General features: G+C 32.7%; 2 long non-coding RNA genes across 2 annotated transcripts; both read left to right on the top strand.

The window, feature by feature from the left end:
• Nucleotides 1-10,680: 10,680 nt before the first annotated feature.
• Nucleotides 10,681-12,377, top strand: LOC112539320 (uncharacterized). Its single transcript, XR_003083083.2, has 3 exons — nt 10,681-10,914; nt 10,989-12,036; nt 12,154-12,377. It is a non-coding gene; the product is annotated as an uncharacterized LOC112539320 (long non-coding RNA).
• Nucleotides 12,378-19,553: 7,176 nt separating this feature from the next.
• LOC112539315 (uncharacterized) lies at nt 19,554-20,910 on the top strand. The gene is made up of 3 exons (XR_016198221.1): nt 19,554-19,811; nt 19,942-20,581; nt 20,641-20,910. It is a non-coding gene; the product is annotated as an uncharacterized LOC112539315 (long non-coding RNA).
• Nucleotides 20,911-25,683: the final 4,773 nt, after the last annotated feature.

Below are 25,683 nucleotides of genomic sequence, written 5' to 3'. Positions count from 1 at the left end.
GTTTTATTAAGTGATGAAAATGCTCCTTTTAATGATCTAAAAAACATTGGTACTACTATTGGTTTTACCAAGTTTATTTAAATAACTTGCTAAGAGTGCATAAAAACTGGAGTACTTCGTACTTGAAGCATATAGAAAGCCTAGTTACCGTTTTCATTGGAAACTTAAAATCCGTCCATAAAATGAAATGAAAGTTTAATGTTTCTAATGATTTTTCAAATGACGCTTTGCTTTGATTATAAATGAATGAATTGAATGAATTATCAATTGTCCTGCAATATTAAATGGTTAAAAATTTAGTTGGACTCAATAAATATATAAAAAGCAAATATGAAATCAGTTTAGTTTCTCTTTTCCCATAGAGAAGGCCAGATATAACAAGATAGTTCAAATTTCATTGTTTGTGTTGAAATGGATTACAATAAATTGATGAAAATCATCGAAAAATCAACTAAACCATCCAGTATCTTTGCCAAATCCATTTTACGTGAAAACATATCAAGTCAAGTACTGCATTTGTTTACCTCGATCAGCTTTTTACTACTATGCACGATTAAACTGTATAAAATTCATGAATCTTCAAAAAACACTCCACTTGGAATCAATATTGGTGCTTTAACATACAGCAGATGCGAAAGGATTGTAAATTTCTTCGTCATTTAAGCTTTGGTGTAACTTCATTGCTCTAAAAATACAACAGTCCAACTTATGCAAGATTTATAAATGACTTTCAGTCGAGCATCAACAAGAATTGCTTCACTTTGACACAAATTTCATACATAAAGAAATGGATCAAGTTCAATCGATTTATACTTACATACATTACAATCCATAACCAGGATGCTCATATTAACATTGCACTTTAAGTACAATCCTGTCAGTTCGAACTTTATCTACTCACTCAATTTTTTATTGCCATTCATGTGGGAATTGGCTTTAATTTTAGAATAGCAATTTATCCTAGAAACTTGTATCTATTTACAATCAAATTTCGTGTTTACCACTTGTTTTTCATTCTCTAAAGAAGAAGGCCAACGAATCTGTTGGATTAGATGTTTATCATGCTATTAAACCAGTCCGTCACATGAATAGTCAAACAATTGAGTTTACTCGGCACATTGATTCCTTTTTCAGATTCACTGTGTTAAACACTTATGGATTCATGACAATCTACTCTATCTGTATCATTGGTATGCTGTCAGCACCCGATCAAAGCATTTATCAAATACTTGACACGATTGGTAGAGCGATCTATCTTGCGACTTTACTGTGTGTAAGTAGTTACCATTTTGCTCGAGTAAACTACTTGTCAATCCAAATATTCAACAAAGTTCATGATCTTTCACTATCACCAAACTTGGTACGATCAACTGAAACCATGAATGAGGTAAACTCTTTGACCCTTTCATTGCTTAAAACCTTTTCAACATTTTTGTTTCCAATTTACAGATAAAATTGTTTCTATTGCGAATCAGTTGAGACGATGTTGGATTAACATTTGCTGGTTTGTGTCTGGTTTCAGACAATTTCATATCATCTGCGGCAATCATTGCACTTACTATTGGCTTGGCTTTGTCCAGTTTCTTTAATTGACATTCAACATAGCAAGTCTCTTAATGTTTTGTACTAAATGCATGGATCAGTCGGAAATGAAAATAAAATGATTGTTTTTCCATTAATTTACTCTGACTCTTGTCTCATCTTGAAGATGGGAAGCAAAGTTGGGTAAAAGAGCTACAACATAGCAGCACTGAAGATTTTATTTCACGCATTGATACTCTCATTTGCATTCCAGTAGTTCCATTCATTCAAGAAAATCAGATTGCAATTTAGTTTAAAATAAGAACATGGACCATCGAAATAATGAAGAAATCAAATCACTCGATAGCTTTTATACACGGCATAAACCGTTCAGTGTATTTGGTGCTTTACTTGTTCGTAAAAGTATTTCACATCAGATAATATTTTGCTTGGCTCCATGTTTAATCGACAATTGTAAATCTGATATTTGAATTTTTACTATTCGATCGCGAAAAATAACATTTATACTTGACTACGATATCATCATGACTATTGGTTCAGCTTTACCTAGTTAAATCAAGTAATGAAAATGAACCTTTTAATGATCTAAACACATCATTAAAAATCTAGTGAATGCTTTTCTCATAAAGGTAATATTTCTTCAGTAAATTTTTTATAGCTAATGATTTTAGAGCACCAATTCGCTTAATGTCCATTAAAGCTGGAGAGAATCTATGTTTGATATAAATATATTTTGTTATCCATCCAGTTATTAAACAGCATCATTGAACAAACTTGCAAAAGGATTCAACATTGAACTTAATGGATGAACACAAGTCAAGTTATCGGTCAACATTAACCAGACCATCGAGTATTGTTGGAAAATCACTTTTACGGGAAAACAAATGGAGTCAAATATTACACTTGTTCCCCACGATTGTCTTATTAGTTGTATCCATAATGAAGTTACCCAATATATACAATGACATAAAAACCAACCGATATAATAACGTCTTGATTAAATATGAACGAATAATGAATTTTATCGTTTACCTGAGCCTAAGCTTGGTCTCATTGAATTATAAATATGAAAGTTCCTATTACATTGAATTTATCAACTTGTATCAAAAAATTACAAACACCAACTACTTTGGATTATTTTGCAACTCATATTTGATCAAATGGTCAAAGATTAATAAATCGATTGTTCTAATTTTGGCTTTATCCGGTCTTTTTGTGAACCTGCTTTTTATTGGCAATAGAATCTCGTTAAGTGAACCAATTTCAAGTCTAAATTTAATTTTTTTGATTGTCGTTGCATCATTCAATGTACCCCTCTGGTTTCAAATTTTATTTGAAATTTGCACATTTTTACAATCAACTTTTCTCCTTCTTGAAAATTCATTGGTTCGACTTAAAAAACAAACTAATCAATTGAACGAATTCAATGTTAAATCACTTCGATTGTTACACGTCCAAATCATTGAGTCCATCATTATTATCAACAAATTTTACAGATACAATATTCTTTCAACCTATGTATACTCAGTTGGCCACAATGTCTGTCTACTCGGTATTTTATCACATTCCGGTCAATCAATTTCAAAATTTCCGTATTATGTAAAGTTTATCGAACAATTATTTCATCTGATGCTGATTACATTTCATATGGTTCGTGTAAATCAACTATCAGTCCGAGTGTTTGATCGAGTATACAAACTCTCACTTTCCCTAAATTCATCTCATTCAACTGCAACCATGAACGAGGTAACTTTATTCATTTTATTAACTCCTATGTTTTATACTTATGCATTTACTTTTCTTTGTACAGATAAATCTGTTTCTATTGCGAATCCATCGGAATGATGTTGGGTTCACATTTGCTGGTTTATGTCTGATTGCACCTAGTTTTATATCATCTTTGGCTAGTATTGCATTGACAATTGGTTTAGCTTTACCAAGCTTGGTTGAATAAACTGACTAAAGTGTTTTTTAAAAAAATAAATGATCAATGCTTTTAATGGGGACTGAAAGAATTGGGAAAAATGCCTAGAAATAGTTACATCATTTCGAATCGATCGCAATGATGTTGGATCCATATTCGCCTGGTTTCACGCAGTTTTTGAGTACGATATCGTTGACTATTGATCTAGCTTTACCTCACTGCATTACATTGAGTCACCGGTTTTCATTTTCATTAAAATTTGATTATATTATACAATGAAATGAAGCTACAGTATAATGTTTTTGGTTAATGATTTTTTAGTAACGTCGCTTCGCTTTTTGTTCATTTCAAATATCGCAAATTATTAACGAGTCCACCAAAAGGTCTATATGTATTTATTAATAAATGAATAAATAATTTTCTATCGATAAACATATTAAAACTAAATATTTTAGTTGTATCTAAATGTTTAGTTTCTCTTCACCCATTCAGCTAGTTAACTACGAAGTATCAAAGAGTTGCATTCCTTTAATTTGTTAAAATGGATTCAAACAAATTGCTCAACTTTATTGAAAAATCAACTAAACCATCAAGTATTTTCGCCAAATCCATTTTACGTGAAAATATATCGAGTCAAGTACTGCATTTGCTTGCTTCGATCAGCTTTCTACTGCTATGTATATTTTCATTTTATAAAATTCATAACTACTCTGTAAACACTCCTCTTGGGTCCAATATTGGTACTTTAACATACGTTAAATGTAAAATAATCGCAAATATCTTACACTGCACAAGTCTTGTCATAACTATATTACTGTACAAATACAACGGTCCAATTTATGTTAAGTACATCAACTACTTCAAATCCAGCATCAAGACTCCTTTTGGCCTGGCACAGACTTCATATGTGAACAAATGGCAGAGGATCAACCGACTTATAATTATATTACAATTGCTAACTAGAGTAACCATGAGATTGATTAATTATTATTTTAATCCTTTTAATTTGACTTATAACTACATTGAAATCATATTGTCTTATATGTGTGAATTGGGTTTGATTTTGGAACAGCAATTTATCAATGAAACTTGTATCTATTTACAATCAGATTTCGTGTTTTTTCATTTGTTTTTTGATTCTCTAACGAAGAAGGTTAACGAATCTCCTAGAGTAGATGTTTATCGTGCTATTAAATCAGTCCGTCGGATGCATAGTCGTACAATTGAGTTTACTCGACGAGTTGATTACTATTTTAGATTAACCGTGTTCAATACTATTGCATTTCTGGCCGTCTATTCTATTTGTTTCATTGGTTTGTTGCTATCACCAAACCAAACCATGATACGAATATTAACTTTAATTGGTGAATGGATTTTTATTGCGATTATACTGTGTGTCAGTAGTTTCCATTTTGCTCGAGTAAACTACTCTAGTCTAAACTAAACTAGTCTACTAGTCAATCCCAGTATTAAACAAAATTCATGATCTTTCACTATCACCAAACTTGGTACGATCAATTGAAACCATGAATGAGGTAAACTCTTTGACCCTTTCATTGCTTAAAACCTTTTCAACACTTTTGTTTCCAATTTCTAGATAAATTTGTTTCTATTACGGATCAGTCGAGACGATGTTGGATTCACATTTGCTGGTCAATGCGTGGTTTCAGTCAATTTTATATCATCTTTGGCCATCATTGCACTAACTATTGGCTTAGCTTTACCAGGATTTTTCTAATAAGCATTTAGCAAGGTTTCGTCTCTCCATGTTTTAGTATAAAATTGTATTGATCAATTGAAAACTCAAATATTTTTTTTCAATATTTATTTCAGCTCGATTGTTACAGAAGTTATGTTTTCATCAATAAATTTTTGGATGTATTTATACCTTAAGGTAAAGGGTCCCCTTGAAATAAACAGGAGTCTAGTCTAGTGTTAGTCTAGGACTTTAGTTAAAGAAGAGAGGAGTTTTACCTTGTTCGCACTGGAGTGATCTACAAATATGTTATTTAGTTATTTGTTGCGATGATGCGGTTAAATGATTTAAATATATGCGAAAAGAGGCCTTGCTTTAACTTTACCCTTTTCTCAAACTAAAAATCTAATTCCTATTTATAATAATAAAAGAGTAATTTAAATTTGAACCTTTCGTCCATCAATCGCGATGATGTTGGGTTCACATTTGCTGGTCTTTGCCTGATTTCACCCAGTTTATATCAATGTTAGCTACTATTGCATTGACTATTGGCTTAGCCTTACCAAGTTTGGTTAAATAACTTGTCTTGAGTACATACAAACTGAAGTGTTTTGTACTTGAAGTACAGAAAAGAAACCTAAAATAGTTAGTTATCATCGTTTTCAATGGAAGCTGTAATTTGTTCAAGAAATGGAATGAGAGTTTGATGCTTTTAATGATTTTCTAAATGACTTTTACTTTGTTTATAAATGCATAAAATTAGATAAATTATTAATTGTTCTGTAATGTTGAAATGGTTAAAAATTTAGTTCAAATCAATGAATTTACAAGAACCAAATACAAAATAAGTTTAGTTTCTCTTTACACACAAAGAAGCCGTAATACAAAATATTGCAGATTTAATTGTTTAATTTTTCATTGTTTGTATTGAAATGGATTACAATAAATTGATGAAAATCATTGAAAAATCAACTAAACCATCCAGTATCTTTGCCAAATCCATTTTACGTGAAAACATATCAAGTCAAGTACTGCATTTGTTTACCTCGATCAGCTTTTTACTACTATGCACGATTAAACTGTATAAAATTCATGAATCTTCAAAAAACACTCCACTTGGAATCAATATTGGTGCTTTAACATACAGCAGATGCGAAAGGATTGTAAATTTCTTCGTCATTCTAAGCTTTGGTGTAACTTCATTACTCTACAAATACAACAGTCCAACTTATGCAAGATTTATAAATGACTTTCAGTCGAGCATCAACAAGAATTGCTTCGGTTTGACACAAATTACATACATAAAGAAATGGATCAAGTTCAATCGATTTATACTTACATTACAATCCATAACCAGGATACTCATATTAACATTGCATTTTAGTTACAATCCTTTCAGTTGGACCTTTATCAACTCGCTTAATTTCGTATTGCCATTCATGTGTGAATCGGGTATGATTTTGGAGCAACAATTCATCCTAGAAACTTGTATCTATTTACAATCAAATTTCGTGTTTTTCCATTTGTTTTTTGATTCTCTAACGAAGAAGGTTAACGAATCTCCTGGAGTAGATGTTTATCATGTTATTAAATCAGTCCGTCGGATGCATAGTCGTACAATTGAGTTTACTCGGCACATTGATTCCTTTTTCAGATTCACTGTGTTTAACACTTTTTTATTTCTAACGATCTACTTTATCTGTATCATTGGCATGCTGTTAGCGCCAGACCAAACTTTGATACGAATACTAAACTTAATCAGTAGAGCCATTTTTATTTCGATTACACTATGTGTAAGTAGTTACCATTTTGCTCGAGTAAACTACTTGTCACTGCAGGTATTCAACAAAGTTCATGATCTTTCACTATCACCAAACTTGGTACGATCAATTGAAACCATGAATGAGGTAAAGCCTTCGATCTTTTCATTGCTTAAAACGTTTTCAACATTTTATTTCCAATTTCTAGATAAATTTGTTTCTATTACGAATCAGTCGAGACGATGTTGGATTAACATTTGGTGGTTTGTGTCTGGTTTCAGTCAATTTCATATCATCTGCGGCAATCATTGCACTAACTATTGGCTTAGCTTTGCCTAGTTTTTTCAATTCAAATTCAACATAGCAAGTTGCTGTCTCTCAATGTTTTGTATTGAATGCATGGATAAGTCAGAATCGAAAATAAAATGATTGTTTCTCAGCTCATTTGCTCTGACTCTTGTCCATCTTGAAGATAGGACGCAAGATGTAAGTTAAAGAGTCAACATAAAGTATAGTTAGTTATAATTAATGTATAGCTGAAGCTGGTGATTTAGTTTGGGTTTTGTTCATTAAAAATTTGAATGATTTACTTTAATGTATTCAGTGAAAAGAAATGCTACTAATGAATTTAAAAATGATTCATTTGCAAGACTTGTAAATCAAAAGTTGCTTTAAATTAATAATTTTAATGATATTTGTGACATTCATTATAAATATAATGACAGATCTTCTTGATTTAAAATGATTCTTAAATGCTTTGAAATATCTCATCAATATTTACAGGCAAACATTAACCCTGATCTTTCGTTATGTAATATTTGTGACCAAATATAACAGATCATAAGATTCATAACAGTTGGTAAGTTCATTTACTAATTGCATTACCAATTGCATTACTGTAGCTCTATGCATTTGAGAGAATCAGATTTAAATTGAAAATAATCAGACCATGAACCATCTAAATAACGAAGAATCCAAGTCGCTCGATGACTTTTATACACAGCATAAACCGTTCAGTATATTTGGTGCTTTACTTGTTCGTAAAAGTATATCACATCAGATAATATTCTGCTTTTACTTCAATTTTACCAATCACCAAAGCCTTTTGCAGACTTTACATGATCTTTAATCCGACCATTTCTCGTGTTACGAGTGCAGATTACTCTTTTGTTAAGTATGAAAAAACTCTCAAACAATTGAACTCATTGTTGTTGATCTTTCATATTCACTCAATACAGACTTTAATTTGAATCTATTAATATGAATGAAGCAGGTTCTACCCAAATACCTTCTTTAATTATCTTGCAACAATTTAATTTGTTTTCGCAGATAAACCTATTTCTAATACGAATCCATCGCAATGATGTTGGATTCACATTCGCTGGTCTTTGCCTGGTCTCACCCAATTTCGCATCATCTTTGGCTACCATTTCATTAACTACTGGTTTAGCTTTACCTAATTTCGTTAAATGACGAGGATCGATCTTTTAATGATCTAAGCATTTTGTAATCTTTGGTTTTTCATTCTAAATTAAAATTTAACCATAAAATGAAATTAAAGTATTGTTATAATGTTTTTATTTATTAATTTTTAAATTTACACTTTGCTTTGTTTATTTAAATATCGTAATTATTAATTAATACGCGTTATGTTTAACCCAATTCCTACATAGATCATCTTTGCATAAAACCTTGGTTCGTTATTGATTTAGGTACACTACGATATTCGGAATCAGGGCTGTATTTATTGATGATAGTTTGCAAAGCCTTTTAGAATCATTAAAAATCAAATAGATTTTCGATTCATCCATACATTTTTAATGGCTATTGCGAAAATCATTAACATTATAATTTATAATAAAAGCAACTTTCAATTTACAGGAACGGATCTTAATTTTCATTGAGATTCATTTTAAAATACTGGGTAAAGCTAAGCCAAGAGTCAATGAAATGGTAGCCAAAGATGAGACAAAACTGGGTGAAACCAAGCAAAGGCCAGCGAATGTGAATCCAACATCATTCCGATTGATTCGCAATAGAAACAGATTTATCTGCAAAAAAGTATATTTGGTGAGAGGATTAAAAAAATCATATAATATAATAGTTAAACCAACCTCATTGATCGCTTCAATCGATTGATCAGAGTTGAATGAAAATGAAAGTTGATAAACTCTGTCAAATATTTGGACTGACAATTGATTTACACGAATCAAATGGTAAGTAACCAACACTAGGTAAGAACCTTCCCCAAACATCCTAAAGACTGAGTAACACAGCATAAAAGCTGATTGTCCGATAGCGAAAGTAGAGCTAAAAATAAAAATGCAATGACCAATGAAGTGTAAGTAAAAGACCAAAATTGCATAAGCTAAAAATTTGTTCATGTAACGAATCGATTTAATAGCTTTGATGTAATATACGCGAGTCGATCTAGCCATACGATTGATATCAAGCGGAGAGTAATGTTTGTTTTGGTTCGATAAAGTATCTAGTAAAGTGTTGATTGGTATAAAAGTTGCCTGACAATAGATGCAACATTCAATTATAAACTGCATTGAGAGGATATAACAGAGTTGCGAGATTATCCCGATGGAAATAGTAGCAAACATATTTACTTGTAAACTGAATTTTTGAAAGTACGAATAATCACTGGCCGAAGAAGTTACCACTTCATAGATAAATGCAAATATTACCCAGAAGCGAATGATTCTGCCCCATTTTTTGACAAATTTAGGCGAAGCTTTGCCGAAATGGTTACTAACAATTGTCTGGTAACTATCCATATACTTAATGTACAGGGAGCGATTAAGTTCAAAATGCATAGTAATTAAACCAAGACACAGTGAAAACACTTGATAGAATGTTTCTTCATATTTATCAGTGGTGGCTTCATTGACATGAAATGCTGGAAAAATGATGAATAATATTCTGTAAGACGCATTGAAAATCAATCCGATTGAGACAATCCAAAACATTACTTGACTAAATACATTTTTACGTACAAGTGAACAGCCAAGTAAACTAAATGGTTCAGTCTGCGAATCACTATAAGTTGGTTTAATTTCATCCATATTTGTTGACGGTAAATGTTGACTTGAATGTTACTCTGTTGGACAATTTGATTAAGCCTTAATTTCATTTGACCATTAGTTGCTGTTAGTTACAAAGTTTCAAGTTTAATTGTTATTTTGCTAATGATTTTTATCAATTTTACTCTTTCTCTTCGATCATATACCGTACAAAACTTGAAATCGATCATGGTTAATATCTTATGAAAATATTGCATAATTTCCCGATTTTACGATTTTTGCTTCTCTTAACCCAGTTTATTGTGAGCGTTTTACATTTATCATTTATAAATATTGAATTTAAATTTTCTGATAATGTCCTGCCTGTAACAAATTGAGTTCAAGTAATACATTGTAAATCTTGAAAAGTTTTCAATGGATCAATACAATACCATCTAAAACTACAACATTGAGAAACGAAACCTTACTAAATGCTATTTAGAAAAGGCCTGGTAAAGCTAAGCCAATAGTTAGTGCAATGATGGCCAAAGATGACATGAAATTGACTGAAATCACGCATAGACCAGCAAGTGTGAATAAACATCGTCTCGACTGATTCGTAATAGAAACAAATTTATCTAGAAAGTGGAAACAAAAATGTTGAAAAGGTTTTAAGCCATGAAAGGGACAAAAGGTTTGCCTCATTCATAGTTTCAATTGATCGTACCAGGTTTGGTGATAGTGAAAGATCATGAACTTTGTTGAATACTGTCAACCCTCTCATATTGTCACGTCGTGGGATTAGCTTTTATTGTTATTTTCACAGAATGTTTGTTGGAAATAGCTTTGTTTACAATCTTCCAGTAAAAAGTAAATTTTTCATGTTTTTTGTTCAGTTTTTGGTTTGTTTTTTATATTAAATATCAATTAAATTAAATTTAATTTAAATTAAAGGCCCCTTGGTATTGATGTTTCATCAAAAAGGTATGTTGGTGTATCATTTAATGATAATTGTTCCATATATTTGACTAATGTTGGCTTGTCTTTTGTCTCAATAGGAATGGAATCATAAAGAAGTTGTATTTCACCATTTTCATTGCTGCCATCATTTCCATCATTTTCACCATTTTCATCAATTTCATCAACTATCATTTCTTCAACAACTTCATCCTCATCATTATATCCGGCTTTCCTCCAACTATTGATGATTGTCTCTTTTGTAGTCTCAGACCACGAGTCAGTAAGCCATTCTAAGGCATCAAACAGAGTGATGGATTTGATGATCTCTTTAAGATCATCTTTATTTTCAAATTCATTGACTATTCTTGATAAAAGTCTTTTCACAAATTTACTCTTGAAAGATTTTATGATTCCACTGTCCAATGGCTGGAGAAAACAAGTTGAATTTGGTGGAAGCCAAAAAATTCAATTAATGGAAAATTTTTTTCATCAACTTTGTGACCAGCAAAATTATCCAATATTAAGGCAATTCTGTCTCCTTTTTTCTCCAACTCCACGTGCCATTTTTTTATATAATTGAAAAAAATTTCTTTGGTCATCCAAGCTGCTTTATTTGACTCTAATAAAAGACCTTTTTGATTTAAATAATTACTTCGACCTCTTAAAGACCTTGGATTTTTTGATTTAGTGATAATCAAAGGCAACATCTTTTCACCACTTTGGTTACACCCAAGTAGAATTGAGATTCTTTCTTTGTTTAATTTATTCCCAAAGTGTTCATTCTTTTTGATGAAAAATGTTTTTGAAGGTAACTGACGATAAAATAGACTAGTTTCGTCAACATTGCAACGTTTATCTGGTGGATATTTTCTTACAATCAATGGTAAGTTATTTAGCTTGAAATTTTCAACAACATTTTGATCAACTGCTGCAGCTTCACCAGAAAGTGTTCCAAATTTGATATTACACCTTTTTCTGAATCTCTCAAACCATCCATTGGAAGCTTTGAAATTTGAATTTTTTGATAGCTCAATAGCTTTTTGACAAATCATTTGTGATGATATTGGGAATGTTTTTTTATTCATTTTGTGAACAAATGACAGTAAAGCTGAATCAAGATTAGATGTTTTGTCCACCAAGCTAAATGTAAGTAAAATTAAATAAAATTATTGACCACCATCGTGATTATAATATGATCAACTTTACCTTTTCATTTTACCCTTTCCTTGGACAACCTTTTCTTCAATTTTACTTTCATTCTAGATTGCTCGTAATACTGTCCTTCGACTCACTCGGTACATACGTTGGACCGTATCGATTCCATTTTTGTGAACACAATTTAATAATTTCAACTTTTCGTTATAATTCAAATTATGCTTCGGCATTTTGATTAATAACTCTTGAACAAAGGAATGAATGAAACAAAGGTGTTTACTCTGTAACCATGACTACGTGACATTATGAGAGGGTGACAATATGAGAGGGTTCACAGTACTTGGATTGACAAGTAGTTTACTCGAGCAAAAGTGTAACCACTTGCACACAGTATAGTCGCGATATAAATCGCTCAACCAGTTAAATATAGCATTCCTCGTGTGGTTTGATGGGGTGCTAGCAACAAACCAATGATGCAAATAGAGTAAGTAGTCAGGAACCCGAAAGTGTAGAACACATTCAATCTGAAAAAGGAATCAATTTGCGAAGTAAACTCAATTGTTTGACTATGCATGAGACTGATTTAATAGCATGATAAACATCTAATCCCACAGATTCATCGACCTGCTTCAATAGAGAACCAAAAAATAGGTGAAAAACACTAAATTTGATTGCAAATAGACACAAGTTTCTAGGATAAATTGTTGCTTCAATATCAAGCCCAATTCGCATATGTATAACAATAAAGTATCAACATATTTATAAGTCGAAATACGAGGCGAGTAGTAGTAGAAATACACAGGATAGGACGTACACAAGATAAGAAAATTTATTGAAAACAGATTGATATTGAACTGTTTGACTGCGTAAAGGTAAATTTAATCAACCTCATCGTTGTTTATATTTAAATTTTCAATTAAGTTTTGAATTAAATTTGAGTGACATTAAAATTAAAGTAGCACACCTCACATTTGACCAAACAATAAACTCAATTTAATTTGAGTGCCCTGAGTAATCCGCACCCAAAATTAAATTGGAGTATAAAAGGGAGAAAGAATGGGGAGAGGGCTAACAATTGGCACCCATAGATTATATTTTAGTTTTGTACCAACACCAACATCTTCAAAATCATCATCAAGTTCATTAGTGATTATGAACAGTGTTTGATTGGAATATTTGTTATTGGGAATAATTAATACCAAATACTAACACCAACTTAACCATCAAAACCAACTGAACAAAATAAGTTTAATCGATCAAAAAGAGGAATTAAACCTCTCACTATTCATTCCTTATTTTCAGTTTTTCCCCTTTGCTAGTGCAACTCTCCAATTCTTATTCAAAGAAATCTGTGGAAGCTCATTAGATCAGCGTTTTGTTTTTTCAATTGAATTAAAATGAACTAAGTTTCCATGTTGTTTGCTTTTAAATGAAAAAAGTGCAACAGTAAAATGAATAGTAATAATCAAACAAAACCAAACATGATTTGGGACTAATTTTACCGCATTTTCACTTGGATATATAAAAGTGCAATTCGGAATCTTCTCAGGCAATGAAACAAAATGAAGGAAAAAGGTTACATCAAGATGAAAATGAAGATATGATGAAAAGCTCTTGTGACGTTTGCATATTTTTAATATTATAAAATACAGGGTGACAAATGGTAAGTGAACGTGTTTGACCTCAAATTTCGGTTTTCGCTACTAGCGCAGTCTTTTGGTGATTTTTTCTAACAAATAAGTTTATGCAGCGTGTCTTGGCAGCATTTTTGTTAAATTTTTTTCTTAATAATTATGAGTGATTTGACGGTCGAGCAGAAAATATACCTCATAGAAGCATATTATACAAAAGGAAAATCAAAATTTCAGCATGTAGTGCGATGCACACTTAGTTTGGAAAAGCCAACCTTCCTTCGGATTCATCGCTGAAAAGGTAAGAAAATTTTTTTGCAATTTTTTGACTTTTTTAATGAAATTTCAAACAGCTTTTTTTCGCATATTGATTGCTCTTATCCATATTATTTCAGAGCCATTTATAAGTGGCTGGAACACGCAACTCTCGATGACTGGCGAGAATCAAATCCAGGTTCTTCATACAGTGTTACAACACCTGAAACTTTAGACATGATTGATGATTATTTTGAAAAAAATCCAAACGCCTCGATTTGGATGGCTGCTGCTGTGTTGAAATTAAACACAGAAAGCCTGCGCCTTGTTTTGAGAAAGTTTTTGAAGTTCTATTTGTACTAAATCCAAGTGAGACACAGGCTTGAAGAACATTAGAAAGAAAAGAGATTGCCATATGCAAGGCAGGTCGTTCCCATGATCCATGCTGATACTTTGCAAGCTGGTAACATTATTTTTCAGAAGAAAGCCATTTCTATCTGGATAATTATGTTAACAAACAGCATATGCGATTTTGGGGAACTTAGAAGCCAGAGTTCGTTAGGTCTAAATCACTACACGCGCGTAACTGTTTAGGCTATTTGTGAGGATTTCCTGAAGATAGAAATGTTTACTAACACATTAACTGGTGAAGCTATGATGCTTCACTCAAGGGTTAAGTTTCTCCCATTTGTGCGAAGGGAGGGATTCAAGACCATGCAGTTCATGCAGGATGGTGCCCACCCCACAGAACCAGTCAAGTTTTTTCAACCTTACATTCTTTCTTTGATGAACACGGAATTGGCCTTGGATACCCTCGATTTTGGGCGGGGGAATTGAGTGGCCGCCATACTAGCCTGACCTAAATCCTTGTGATTACCTTTTATGGGGCTTTATGAAAGAACAAGTTTACGCGAAACAGCCTGAAGATTCAAAAGAGCTGCAAAATCAATAGATCAAGCGGCCGAAAAGCTACCACAGAAAATGTGCCAAAATGTCATCAACGGGTTTTTGCGCAGACTTGAATGCCTCATCCAAAGTGATAGTGGCCATTTAGAAAACATTACACTCTAATACTGCCACTTTTTTTTCTACATTTTGACACCTAAATATCTATGTAGCTTAAAGTTTTCATTAAAAAAATTTGTAGCAAACACGTTCGGTTTCCATTTGTCACGTTGTATTAGGGTGTCTGGGTGATGATTCCCCTTACGTAGTTGATGAAGGTAAACATAGATGTCGCTACATAAAAACACTTCATACTAGTTAGTCTCTATCTCTACCAAGCCATTCTTTGTTCACTCAAACCGTTTTTAAGCTATTCAGTTTTTGCAAGATGGAAGACGAGGAAATTAGAGCGGTAATAAGAAATTTATTTTTGACCGGTGTACCTGCGACTGAGGCCAAAAAAAGATTGGACGAAACCTACCCCGGAAAGTCACCCAGTTATGAGACTCCCCGAAAGTGTATTGCCGCCTCTGGCGACTACTTCAATTGAAATAAAATTTAAAATAAAACTTCATGTCCAGGAGAATCATCACCAGGACACCCTAATAGAAGCAGAAAAAGTGAGAAAAATTTGATCGACTTTCCATGTAATTTCAATCAAATGATTCTTTCAATGTCTAAATCAACATAACAATTGATAAATTACTTTGCCAGTCGCATTACTATGGAAAAAATCTCCGATTTTATTAACTTAACTCTGAATACTAGTGTCGAAAAAAATTTATTGCAATTGACTGTTTTGGCGAGCAAGGAAAAGCAAAAAGAAAGTTTACTTCAGAGGAAAGGCTTTTCACAATCGCAAGATAGAAATCTTTTCAACCACAGTTATCATGACACAATCCACTTGGAAATTATTTCAACTCTGTCAAACCAAGCTGAGCAAATTTTATCATTACTTTTTTTATTTCACTTTAAATGAAATGAGGAGAAAGACTTGAAACAAGATAAACATTATCCAGTTGTGGCTGGTAGTCACTATCTCCTTCATCCGAGGACTCAGAAGAATCTGTTGAAAGCTCCAACCGAACCAAAGGAATAATCGGAGATCGAGACCTTGAGGCAGACCGGGATCTAGGTCGCTGGATGTTTCCAATGGGACCAGTCTCCACTTCAGCCATCTCTTCAGTATCAGAACCACATACGGCTCCTAAAAAAAGGGGTCTCAATAATACAGAGGCCAACTTAACAAAGACTACAAGGCAAGAGTCCGAACTTACTGGTTGTATTGGGGTGAGTTAGTGGGTACGTCCAAACCATTGTAATGCGTAAAATAACAGGAAGCAACAATATATGAGTAAATAGTAACAAATTTAGAGTAATGAACTCGTGTACTGTCAAATATGTTGTGACAAAAGTTGATGTCCATTTTGTATTTTTATATGATTTGTTGTTTACTTAAACGACTAGGGTCAGTCGTTTATCGAGGTTGTGCGAATGTAAGACGGAAATTTTTTTTATTATTTATTATCTTGGACCCTGTACTCAAAACTGAGCGTGAGAATAAGTACTCATGACCCCTGCGCCCAAATGGAACCTTGGCTTAATCTGAGACACCAAACAATTCTAAGAAATAGATGGGAAAGAAGAAAAATGTAAACAATTCCCAGAATTGTTTGTTTGCTAACTTCGGGAGCCCTAAGTGAGTGCGATAGCTGATATAAAAGACCATCAAAAAGCGAGCTAAAGTCAGTGTGAAGTTAGAATACGAAACTGTATTTGTACTCATAATCTTCGTTAAATAAACAACTCTTATTTGTTTATTTGTCCCTTTTTATTCATTTCTTAGTTCCCTAGTTCCCTAGATAAGACTCCTATTTCTTATCAGTGCACCCTCACTAAAATCTTATCTTGTTGGCCCAAGTTCTAGGGCCCACTGTTTACATCTACTTCAATTGAAGTATAGTTAAATTCTTTACAACATACAGGGTGACAATTGATATGTGTCATTTTTGTGCATGTGTGTATTGGTTTTGTAAAGGTCATTGTTGCTAAGAGTCTAATGGAAGAAATCTGGTGTCGCACCGAACTATCCATCGGTAAATTTTCTGACTTTTCCATTTTTCGATTTTACCCTTTTCTGTTTCCTCCAAAATCTTTTTAAAACATATTAAACTGTGATTAATGTGAATTATTATCATGTTTACAGTGTTTTTGATCGATTTTTAGCCCATGGAACGCTTCATGGCCGAAGAGAAGATAACCAAGGGCGACCGTTTGAAGTTACCACTCCCGAACTATTTGAGAAAATAAAGGCTTTTTTTACTGGAAATTTTTAGTTATTTGGTTGGGTGGTTTATTGTTTGACTAGGAATATATGCAAAACTTACTTTCAAGCAAAGAGCTTGGTTAGTAATCTCATGTCTCAACTGCACTAAAAGAGACCAAACGACAGATTTTGAAGTCAACTTCTGAACTGAAACGTTCAACTGAAAAAGATAATAAAGAAGGAGAAGAAAGATGAAGAATAAGGAAAAGAAAGAAAGAAGAAATAGAAAAGAAAAAAGAAGGAAAAAGAAAAGGAAAAGAAAAAGAAGGAAATAATGAAAGAAAGAGGGAGAAACATGAACGTAAAACGTTTCATTGGTCATCATCATCCTCATCATTTTTTTCATGTTACAGGCTCTATAGAAAGTAAAAGCTCTTAAAGAGAGAGAAGTCTTCCATGAAAACAAAGCAACACCAATTTAAACACCATTATAATTGACTTGTTTATATCGAGGATGATATTGTTGAACCCACTGATTTTATTTTTTCGAGTTTTTTGATTAACTGTTTTTTCCATCTTTTTTGACTTGTTTCAGCGTCCTGTACCTCCTCCACCTAGCTCATCTGAATCCTCTTCATCGTTATCAGAGGATGACCAGGTATGTTAACTGATATTGAAACAATTTTCTTTCTGTTTTATGAATTAATAACATTTTGTTGATTTCAGGAATCTGATCATGAAGCTTATGAACTTCCACCCGTCCCTCCACAAAAGACCTGTGGCTCAGGGTTGCCCAAAGCTCACGTAGCCCAGGCTGATTACCCGGTAAGCAAAATCCTCAACGAGGGTATGCTTATAATTAAAAACTTAAGCGCCGAGTAATCGGCAATCTGGTCGAGCATGAGCCCATCATCTATTTTGATGAGGAGCTTGATTGTCCTGATTTGGAACCTGAAAATTATGTAAGTATATTTGCGCTGGCAATTCATCGAATTTTGCATTTTTATTATCTAAACATTCATTTATATTAATTCATGTTTTCTTTTTCGTTTCAGGGTCCAATTGTCACTTGCAAAAAAGGCCAACGGGTGGCTCAACTTGCTCCAGATGAACTTGCGGCGGAGGCATAGAAGATGAAGAAGAGGAAGAAATAGGGCATCGACCGCAAGATACCCTGGTGTTTCTTTGGCAAAACATTTGCCCGCAAAAATGAAGCCGATGTCAATGCGCGGACAGCTGCACTGAACCTGGTGCCCCTAATCATGTTTGTGGTTCGGACCCCGAAAAGCCATGTCCGACCCCTTGCATTGGTCCTCAAGTCTGAGTTCGTTCCGCAGGCAAGCCAAGAGGAAGAACGGCCAAAAATCCTTAAACCCCCTTAAACCCCGCTATTTTCCATTTCCATTTTTTCTATTTTTTCTATTTTTCTATTTGTTTTCAATTAAATGTATTTTGATAATAAAAAAAATCAGTACTCTTGTAATTAACAAACTTTTTGAACATAAATGTTTTATTACAATTCATTCAAAATTAATGCGACTAGTAAATAGCTCTTTGGAAATTGAACTTTCTTCGGGATGATTTTGTTTATGAATTAACTTCATTTTAGTTAAAAAAAATTCAGCTTTGTAGTGATGAACCTTTCTTGGGCTGATTTCATGATTTTAAATGATTGTGGTGTTAGTATCTGCCCAAAATGAACTAAATCAGAAATTTAGGATTAGATGTAAATCAGAAGCTTGCGCTTAATTTCTACGATGTTTTCGCTTACCTCCGTAATATGCGCATTATACATGGTGATATTAAACCTGAGAACCTAACAATTGCATAAGCAAAAACTTATATTTATTGCCTTTGACGCACCATTTTTTGAAGGTCAAGGCAATTCTCAAATTTTCGGTCAAAACATTTGTGCACCTAAATATTAATCGGACCTTAAATGCCGAACAAAAAAGTATGATGTTTGGGCTGATCTATCGTTTATGAAAAATTGTATGGTAATTAGCTTGATCTTCTATTCTTATGTCGAATAAATCGCGATGTTTGCTGCACATTTGCTGGTTTATGTCTGATTACACAAAGTTTTATATCATCGGCTACTATTGCCTTGACTATCGGCTTAACTTTACGCAATTTTTCTTAATATGACTGACTAAAGTCAATGCTCGAAGCAAATTAAGAAACCTAGTCATACTGTTTCATTGGAAATTCAAATTTTCCTGTAAAATAAATGAAAATTCAATGGTTTTAATGGTTTTTCAAGTTCTATCTTCGCGTCGTTCACATTAATACGTTTGAAAAATGATGTAAAAAAATGTAATATTAATAAATATCTGTAATGTTGAAATAATTATGAATTACAAACTCAATTAGTATCATTAAATTTTTAAAACTGCCCAGAATCAGTTTATTTTCTCTGCACCCATGCAGTTGATCAATCATAACAGATTTCATTGTTTAATGTGTTAAAATGGATTACAATAAATTGAGGAAATTTATTGAAAAGTCAACTAAACCATCAAGTATTTTTGCCAAATCCCTTTTCCGTGAAAACATAGTAAGTCAAGTAGTGCAACTGTGTACCTCGATTAGCTTTCTACTCTATGCTTTAGTTAAACTTTATAAAATTCATGACTCCTCAAAAAACACTCCTCTTGGAGTTGATAGAGGTAATTTTACGTACAATAATTGTACAAGAATCGCTAATTTCTTCTACGCTATTAGTGTTAGCGCAGCTATACTGCTTTACAAATACAACAGTAAAAAATACGTTAATTATATCAATTACTTCCAATCCAGCATCAAGAATCCTTTTGGCCTGAAACAGATTTTATATGTGAACAAATGGCAGAAGATCAATCGATTTATAATTATATTACTGTCCCTAACTGGATTGACCATAATGACTTTGGAATTTTATTACCACCCTTTCAGTTTGACATATGACTACGCTGAAATCATATTGACATATATGTGTGAATCTGGCTTGATTTTGGAGCAACAATTTGTCCTAGAAACTTGTATCTATTTACAATCAAATTTCGTGTTTTTCCACTTGTTTTTTGATTCGCTTACGAAGAAGGTTATCGAGAATCTAAGAGTAGATGTTTATCATGCTATTAAATCAGTCCGTGACATACACAGTCAAACGATTGAATTTACTCGGCAGCTTGATTCTTTTTTTAGATTAAAGGTTTTGAACACTTTTGGATATCTGGCAATCTACTCTATTTGCAACATTGGTTTGTTGGCAGCACCCGATCAAACAATGATACGAATACTAACCTTGATTGGAAGGGCAATTTTTATTGCGACTATACTATGTTTAAGTAGTTATCATTTTGCACGAGTAAACTACTTGTCAATCCAAGTATACAACAAAGTTCATGATTTTTCACTTTCACGGAACTTGATACGATCAATTGAAACCATGAATGAGGTAAAGCCATCCACCCTTTCATTGCTTAAAACCTTTTTATCTTTGTTTCCAATTTACAGATAAAATTGTTTCTATTACGAATCAGTCGAGACGATGTTGGATTCACACTTGCCGGTCAATGCGTGGTCTCAGTCAATTTCATATCATCTTTGGCCATCATTACACTAACTATTGGCTTAGCTTTACCAGGCTTTTTTAAATGACGCTTAGCAAAATTTTGACACCAATGATCTATTTTCATCAATAATACAACTATACTTGGACTTCATGTGATTGTTTGTAGTTGATTCGATCGATTAAAACGAAAGAGAATTTTAATAACAAAACAATATTAATCTTTCAACTTTCGTTTCCAACAGTTACTAATGAATTTGAAAATCTGAACTGCATCACTCAAAAGAATTGTAAAACATTCAGATAAACATTTGCCTTCAGCAAAGATGGATGAAATTAAATCAAATCCCTGTCATTCTCAGACCGAACCATCTAGCTTACTAGGCTGTTCACTTGTACGTAAAAATGTGTTTAGTCAAGTAGTGTTTTGGGTCGCTTCAATTGCATTGATTTCAAAAGCCGTCTACAGACTTTATCTTGCAATTATTACACCAATTGACGTGAGTGAACCCACGACTGTTATTAACAGTTATGAAAACATACTTAATCAAATGTATGCATTGTGTCTTGGTTTAATCATTATGCATTTTGAAGTTAATCGTTCCTTGTATATTGAATATTTGGATTGTTACCAAACAATCGTCAGCAATCATTTCGGTAAAGCTTCACTTGAATTTGTCAAAAAATGGGTCAAAATCATCCGCTTCTATGTAATAGTTGCATTCATCTATGAAGTGATAACTACTTCGACAAATAATTATCTTCGTTATTTTAACAAGTTCGGATTTACATTAAATATGGGCGCTATTATTTTCTTCGATTGGATCGTGCAGCTTAGTTACATCTTTTCATTGCAGTTTGTAATGGAATGCTGCATTTATTGTCAGTCAACATTCATACCCATTAATGCATTGCTAGATACTTTATTGAACCGAAACAAACTTTCATCGCCGCTTACCATCAATCGCATGGCTAAGTCGACTCGTTTATATTACATCAAAACCATTAAATCAATTATTTACATGGACAAATTTTTGTCTTATGCTGTTTTGGTATTTTATTTGTACTTCATTGGTCATTGTATTTTTATTTTCAGCTCCACTTTGAATATCGGACACTCACTTTATATGTTGTGTTACTCAGTCTTTAGATTTTTCGGTGAATCTTCATACCTTGTTCTAGTCACTTACCATTTGATTCGTGTAAATCAATTGTCAGTCCAAATATTTGACAAAGTCTATCAACTTTCATTTTCATTCAGCTCTGATCAATCAATTGCAGCAGTCAATGAGGTTAGGTTAGCTTTAACTGAAACTTGTCCAATAATTCTAATAAATATATTTCTCTTTTTGCAGATAAATCTGTTTCTATTGCGAGTCAATCGGAATGATGTTGGATTTACATTCGCTGGTCTTTGCCTGGTTTCACCCAGTTTTGTCTCATCTTTGGCTACCATTTCATTGACTCTTGGCTTAGCTTTACCTAGTTTTAGCAGATAGATTTTAATTAGAAGTCCATTTGATCAAAAGCTGCCTTTCAAATTGTAAATGCATGAAAAAAGCGAATATCTATTTCATACTGTAAACCCTTGATTAATGGATAAAAATGTGGGGTCAAGCTTCCAAGAAAATCAATAAGCTGTTTTTTCTTTCATTTTTACACTGAAAATTAGACTAATAATGACTAAATAACAGTAGATGGAGTGTTTTATGACCGAATGGCTTAGTGGTTAAAGGTTGCGTGAAGACTAACTTACATATGTTGATGTGTTTGTATCTTGGGGTTAGTGGTCGAATCTCACCAAGTTCAAATGCTAAGGTTATGCTGTCCGTTAAGTGGGACTGTTTAGGGATTACCGATTATTACTGTACCGAATCAATTTATAACTTGAAACAAATATCCAAGCCAAATTGATACCATTTGTGAGAAACTAATGACGAAAAGGACACAAAGATTGGGGATACTCTTTTGCGGGTTTATTCAGATCAAAGAATTCCAGACTGAATAGGTGAAAAGCGTATTTCACCAAGTCACATTTCACAACTTCTATTATATTAATATATAAATGCTTTTTTGGACCTTACTAAAAATAAATTGAAGCTATTTCATTGATTAAATAGTTTGACAATCAGATTTTTCAAATGTGATTTTCGTGCAAAACTTTTTGACATAGCTAATGAATGATGGATGAGAACGAGAAAAATTAGGAAATCACTGACAAAATAACAATTAAATCGGCAACTTTGTAACCAACAGTAACGCAGCAGTGAAAAGGATTAATCAAATTGTCCAACAGGTTAATATTCAAATCAACATTTACCATCACCAAATATGGATGAAATTAAATCAACTTATTTTCATTCTCAAAATGTACCATTTAGTTTGATCGGATGTTCACTTGTTCGGAAAAATGTGTTTAGTCAAGTAATCTTTTGGATTGCCTCAATCGGATTGATTTTTAATGCTTTATACACAATTTATTTCACCATTAGTCCGGTAATTCACGTCCATGGAGCCAGCATCGGTGAATATGAAGAAATACTTTATCAAGTGTTTTGCCTGTGCCTTGGTTTAATAACTATGCGCTTTGAAATCAACCGTTCCTCGTACATTAAGTATATGGATTTTTACCAAACAATTGTTGCCAATAATTTCGGTAAAGCTTCACCTAAATTTGTGAAAAAATGGGGCAGAAATATTCGCTTGTGGGTAGCATTCGCGTTCATCTATGAAACGATAACTTCTTCGACCAATACTTATATGTATTTTCAAAAGTTCATTTTACCAGTAAATATGTTTGCTACCATTGCCATTGGATTAATCGCCCAACTCAGTTATATCCTTTCAATTCAATTTATGATTGAATGCTGCATCTATTGTCAGTCAACATTTATACCCATTAATGCATTACTAGATACTTTATTGAACCAAAACAAACATTCATCACCAATTGCATTCAGACGTATGGCTAGATCGACTCGCGTATATTACATCAAAACCATTAAATCGATTGGTTACATGGACAGATTTTTAGCTTATGCCATTTTCGTCTTTTATTTTCAATTCATTGGTCATTGTATCTTCATTTTTAGCTCCACTTTCGCTAACGGACAATCACTTTTTATGCTGTGTTACTCAGTCTTTAGGTTCTTTGGGGAAGGTTCTTACCTAGTGTTGGTCACTTATCATTTAATTCGTGTAAATCAATTGTCAGTCCAAATATTTGACAAAGTCTATCAACTTTCATTTTCATTCAACTCTGATCAATCAATTGAAGCAATCAATGAGGTTAGTTTCAGACAAACCGTTTGTTTGATAATTTAATAAAATATTCTTAACTTTTACAGATAAATCTGTTTCTATTGCGAATCAATCGTAATGATGTTGGATTCACATTCGCTGATCTTTGTTTGGTTTCACCCAGTTTCGCATCATCTTTGGTCACTATTTCAGTGACTCTCGGTTTAGCTTTACCCAGTATTATCAAGAGTCACTAAGTCACTAAAAAACCTTTATTTTCTCGAGAACCAAATGTGTTCGCAGAAATGAATAATTATTCTTATTCATAATATTATAAAATAATATAATATATTATCATTTTATTGTAAACACTTGTATTTAGTTATTTTACTTAAAAAAAGTTTCCATTTATAAATGAAATAAAAAATTTCTTCCATGCAGGTAACCCTCTCTAAATATTAAACGTAATACAAACACCAACAAACAACTTTGCTATATCGAAGCTTATTGATTTTTTGCTAAAAGTCGAGAACTTTTTACTAGTACCACTCTGAGAGGGTTGATGGTGTTATCCATCGCAGTTTTCAAGTCAAGTATAGCGTAGTCGAACAGCCGGAAAGTGGTTTCTCGTGTCGAGCAAGAAACAAAACTTGTGAAAAGATTCAACATTAAAATTGGACTTGATGTAACTAGATCAATTTATCGGTCAATATTAAACAGACCATCGAGTATTCTTGGTAAATCACTTTTACGGGAAAACAAATGGAGTGAAACATTACACTTGTTTACTAACATCTCACTATCCATCTGCATGCTTAAGTTATTTGAACCATTGTAATGAAATTCAGGTTCATTCTTTAAAATCCACCCACCTAAACATGTATTTAACTTTGTTTTTTAATGCTTTGTTGTATTAATTGCTTGATCGCATGCATCGTTTGAAAACTCAGATGAAATCGTTGTTTCGCGTTAACTTACTCTGCTTTGAAATGCAAAATTTATTTAAAAATCTAGAAATAAATACATTTAAATGTATTGTTATTAATAATGAACGAGATACAATGTGATATTAACAGACTGGAATTAGTGATTTTCAATCTTATACTTGGAAAATAAAATAAAATCATTAAAAAATAACAATTAAATCGGCAACTTTGTAACCAACAGTAACGTATGATCAATGAAATAAAAAGGTCAAAACTTTCAAGTTAATGAGGTTTCAAATAAAGCTTTACCACCAGCAAATATGGATCAAGTTAAATCAATTTATAGTGATCCACAGACTGAACCGTCTAGCTTACTCGGCTGTTCACTTGTACGGAAAAATGTGTCAAGTCAAGTAACGTTTTGGGTCGCTTCAATCTCATTGATTTCAAAAGCCGTCTACAGACTTTATTTCATCTTTACTACAGGCATCGACCACCGCGAACCTCCTATCATCAGATATGAACAATTGCTCATTCAAATGTATTCACTGTGTCTTGGTTTAACCATTATGAATTTTGAATTTAATCGTTCTGTGTACATTACTTATTTGGACTGTTACCAAACAATTGTCTCCGAGCATTTCAGTAAATCTTCATCTAAATTTGTTAATAAATGGGTCAAAATCATTCGCTTCTGGGTGTTAATCGCATTCCTTTATGAACTGACAACTATTACCATCCATACTTATTTGCGTTACTTTCACAAAATCGGTTTACAGGTAAATTTTTTTGCTACTATTTTGGTTGTGCTCATCTCTCAAG

This window comes from Tetranychus urticae, chromosome 2 (assembly GCF_039701765.1).
Source record: "Tetranychus urticae isolate SD_2017Ah chromosome 2, NJAU_TeUrti_SD_1.0, whole genome shotgun sequence".
NCBI classification, from domain to species: Eukaryota; Metazoa; Arthropoda; class Arachnida; order Trombidiformes; family Tetranychidae; genus Tetranychus; species Tetranychus urticae.
Note: the sequence above shows the minus strand (reverse complement) of the source record. Positions and strands in the feature narration are given on the sequence as shown.